Genomic DNA, 5,401 nt, shown 5'->3' on the forward strand with positions numbered 1-5,401 from the left:
ATGATGGAGGCCACTGTGCTCATTGGGACCTTCAATGCTGAAGAAATTTTTGTGTACCCTTCCCCAGATCTGTGCCTCGATACAATCCTGTCTCGGAGGTCTACAGACAATTCCTTGGACTTCATGGCTTGGTTTGTGCTCTGACATGCACTGTTAACTGTGGAACCTTATATAGACAGGTGTGTGCCTTTCCAAATCATGTCCAATCAACTGAATTTACCACAGGTGGACTCCAGTCAAGTTGTAGAAACATCTCAAGGATGATCAGTGGAAACAGGATGCACCTGAGCTCAATTTTGAGTGTCATGGCAAAGGCTGTGAATACTTATGTACATGTGATTTTTTTTTTTTTTTTTATAAATTTGCAAAGATTTCAAACAAACTTCTTTCACGTTGTCATTATGGGGTATTGTTTGTAGAATTTTGAGGAAAATAATGATTTTAATCCATTTTGGAATAAGCTGTAACATAACAAAATGTGGAAAAAATGAAGCGCTGTGAACACTTTCTGGATGCACTGTACTGTTAGGGTTAATATTACATATATTGCAATACACATTATGCTTCGATATATTGCAATACATTTACATTTATGCATTTGGCAGATGCTTTTATCCAAAGCAACTTACAGTGCACTTATTACAGGGTCAATCCCCTGGAGCAACCTGGAGTTAAGTGCCTTGCTCAAGGACACAATGGTGATGGGGATTGAACCGGCAACCTTCTGATTACCAGTTATGTGCTTTAGCCCACTACACCACACCACACCACTCCACTAGATACATGTCACGGTTTGATATATTGTAATACACATCACGGTTCGATATATTGCAATACACGTCACGGTTTGATATATTGCAATAAATGTCACGGTTCGATATGTTGTAATACACATCATGGTTCGATATATTGCAATACATGTCACGGTTCGATATATTGCAATACATGTCACGGTTCGATATATTGCAATACATTTCAAGGTTTGATATATTGCAATACACGTCACAGTTCGATATATTGCAATACATTTCATGGTTCGATATATTGCAATACATTTCATGGTTTGATATATTGCAATACACGTCACAGTTCGATATATTGCAATACATGTCACAGTTTGATATATTGCAATACACGTCACAGTTCGATATATTGCAATACATGTCACGGTTCGATATATTACAATACATTTCATGGTTTGATATATTGCAATACATGTCACGGTTCGATATATTGTGATAAATCACAATATCATAATTTGATTCGATTACAAATCAAATTAGGGTGTATTCCCATTAGATACTGATGACAGATGAAGAGCATGTATGTTCGAAACATACTAGGACAAAACCAACTAGGAATTCACTATGAATATAATATAAATATCACAAAAATATTTTATGTTAGCCTATATGTTGCCATTTTAGATGATGAATTACTGTTTCCCAAAGCATTGCTTTGATACTGTTTCATGAGTTGTTATACTGTTAGGGTTAATATAACATTTAGCTGAAAAGCCTATAGGCTGTTTAATGGTTAGTAAATGTGACAACTAGCCCCAGTCTGCCTTATATGTTCTCTGTAAAGCACATTTGCTTTTTATGCCGATATCTTGCAGATTGGCTGGTATAATATTATTTCATATATAAACATACAATTTAACAAACATACATATGAGATACACACACAAAAATGTATAAATTAAACCCAGTGTTTATATTACCTAATGCAATGCACTATAAAGTCTAGACTTCTATTAACTGGCAAGTGGCAAACATTGTCGCCCAATGTCAGTAATATCAAAACAGATAAATATCGGCCTATTAATTGGCCCGGCCAGTGTATTAGTCTCGTTCTCACATTTGTTTTAGAGGAATTTTAATTTTGAAGGAATTTTCCAGGTTTAATCTAAGTTAAGCTGAATCAACAGCATGCGTGGCATAATGCTGATTACCACAAAAATTCATTTAGACTCGTCCGTTCTTTTCTTTAAAGGGATCATGCCATGAGGACTCAAACTTTCCTTGATCATTGTACTATAAACACATACTGTAAGTTTCAGAACTCAAAACTTTCTCCTCACTGCAAAAAGAGCATTTGTTGAAACCAATCTGCCAAAATGACTCATTCTCGACTTCCTCCATATTGTGATGTCACACTGTGATAGATGTTTGCGTCTGACCACCTCCACAACAACACCTTCAATGCCTTTTTTACCTTTTTCTCCTAATTTGGAATCCCCACTTCCCAATGCGCTCTAAGTCCTCGTGGTGGCGAAGTGACTCACCTCAATCCGGGTGGCAGAGGACGAATCTCAGTTTCCTCCACGTTTGAGACGTCAATCTAATAATTATAATTTAATTAATAATAATTTTTAATAATTTTATTTATTTATCACACATTATACATTTGCACATATACAGTGAAATTCTTTTTTTTCACATATCCCAGCTAAGCTGGGGTCATCTTCGCGTCTTATCACGTGGCTTGTTGAGCGCGTTACCACGGAGACATAGCGCGTGTGGAGGCTTCATGCTATTCTCCGCGGCATCCACACACAACTTACCACACGCCCCACCGAGAGCGAACCACATTATAGCGACCACGAGGAGGTTACCCCATGTGACTCTACCCTCCCTAGCAACTGGGCCAATTTGGTTGCTTAGGAGACCTGGCTGGAGTCACTCAGCACGCCCTGGATTCGAACTAGCGAACTCCAGGGGTGGTAGTCAACGTCTTTACTACTGAGCTACCCAAGCCCCCCAACGCCTTCTTTACCTTTAATCACTTCAGTAGCCCCGCCCAGCAGCAGTGAGTAGAGCAGGTCAGTAAAGAGCAGAGAGCCAGTCAGAACAGTGGGCGTGTACTGTCAAGTCTTAAAGGAGAAGCAGCACCAAAACCGAGTGTTTCAGACAGAGGGTGGAAAGCGATCATGTTTTACAAATATAACAGTTTTTTGTACAAAATAAACTTTACTAATATTATATGTGAATCTCAAGGAAAATATTAAAAATATCAAAAAGCATGTCATGACCCCTTTAAAAAACAAACAAAAGCAAACTTCTGGGTGATAGTGAGAAATACTTACAATGCGACACTCAGCGGTGTGAGTGAGATGATATGTAGATCGATAATGTTCTAAAAATAAACTTTAAAAGCCAGTCTATGATTATAAGTGTTTAGGGATGGAAAACACAAGTCAGCGTTCAGCTTCACTCACAGACCACAAGAAATGATCCAGTCCCTTAGACAAGCAGAATTCCTGCTGAAAGACAGCAATATACAGCTGCTGTGACATTTTCAGCCTCTCAGGTAATGTTCATTTATCTTATGTAATACATCTCATTAGCAGAAGTCAGTCGATATCTGCCTTTGAAACTTTGCTCGTGCAGGTTCCATCAGTTCTTCTAGTCAATAGAGCAAAATGTAATTATATTAGTGACTGGTGGGGGAAAATCAATGACAAGAGATTCATGATAGTTCTCATTAAATATATACAGTGGAAAGCAGGGTCAGTTTCCACACTTTTCACTCCAGTGAATGTCAGTTTCTGTATAAACACATACCTTGGAGTTAGTAAACGTTTCCACCATTATTGCCCTGAAAAAAAGAGAAATAAATAAAGAGATACAATTATTTACACAAAACATTCACCCTATAGCGGGACATGTATCAAAACATATGGGGTAAGTTGTCACAATGGGAATACCTGCATTAAACAGCCTATTACAGGCTTTCAGCACAATATAAACAGTAAAACTATTATGAAGCACAAAACTATTTATGAAACATAAATATATCCAGTGTTGAGGAGTAGTAAGCTAAAACAAATGTTTTCATTATTGTGACATTAGTGTAGTTTTTCCAGTAACGAACTACATTTTCCAAGAAGTAGCGCTGTAGTGTCACAAAACGCTACATTTGTGACATTTACACGACTCAGTTCTTTTGTACATTTCATAAAAATGAACCCGTTAAAATAAATGGTTCCATTATATTAGGTGTTGGGAACTCTGATTCATTATAGTGAATTGGCTCTTACGGACGGTTCATATAAATTAACTAGTTTACAGAAATGATTCACTGATTCACTTGAGCACCGTGCAGCATTAAAGGGACATTGCCTTATTTTTATTTATTTATTTTACTGCTGTTTATCACTATATTTAGATTACATTATATAATATATGGTGTTTTCTAGTATATTAGTGTATATTAAGTATAAATTCATGTTCAGTTTAATGTTGTCATCTTATTTGATTCACCCTTATGAAAATTAATCATTAATCAGTTTTATTATAGTTATATTCTAGTAACCATGCCTGTAGTAACCATGTTTAATTGTGTGGTTTTACTATAAATACATACAATTTTCATAAGGGAATGTCACTCTAATTTAATATAAATTATAATAAGGTTATATTGAATTTGAATTCTGCATTTAGAACTTCTGATTGCAGGATTGAATAATATCTGGTTGTTATAAATCTACAAAATATTTTCTTCTTTAAATAGCATTAATGTTGTTGTTGCCAACAGAACCCATAGTTGTTAAATAGTTAAAATTGACCACATATAAAACACACGACAACTTGCCCCGACCTGACGATAAAGTACTCTTGTCTTAACCCTCCAATGGTGTTGAAAAATGGCACCACCCTTTGGTATTCGTGGTCATTTTTGACCGGAAGGGTCAGATGTACAACTGGTAGAGCATGGCACTAGCAATGCTAGGGTCATGGGTTTGATCCCCAGGGAACACATACTGATGAAAAAAAAGAATTATATGCACTGTAATATTGATAATGTATTGAACACACTGTAAGTCGCTTTGGATAAAAGCATCTGCCAAAAGTAAATGTTTAACCCCATTTTTGTTTTTATTATTATGATGATGATAATGATACCATTTCTTCTTCCCTGAAGAACAATAAGAATATGCATTTCTTTGGAGATTTTATGCTATTTTGATCTTATTTACATGTATAAATTGCACCATTAATTTGCATATATAAATAGAAAATAATACAAAATTAAAAAAATTGAGAACCTACACTTCTATAAGTTGAAACATAAAGAACATATGAGAATGTGACATAAATTGGAGGCAGATTTCTGCCATCTGGTGAACAAAATATAAATAACATGAGTTGAACATCATGTCATGTCAGTAACAGCCAGTAGATGACTGTAGACACATACTGTGTAATCTGATGACTTATTGTAACCTCATTTTATATTTTATCACAAGATGTACATTTAGATATATATTTAGACATTATCAAACTATTATTTGTCAAAGTTTATCATTTTAAATTGATTTGAAGTGTCAGTTTTTGCAGTTAATGTCATTATGCTGCAATCAAACCTGACCATGGTGTTACAAAGAGAAGACACAGAA

Source organism: Myxocyprinus asiaticus, chromosome 32 (assembly GCF_019703515.2).
Source record: "Myxocyprinus asiaticus isolate MX2 ecotype Aquarium Trade chromosome 32, UBuf_Myxa_2, whole genome shotgun sequence".
NCBI classification, from domain to species: domain Eukaryota; kingdom Metazoa; phylum Chordata; class Actinopteri; order Cypriniformes; family Catostomidae; genus Myxocyprinus; species Myxocyprinus asiaticus.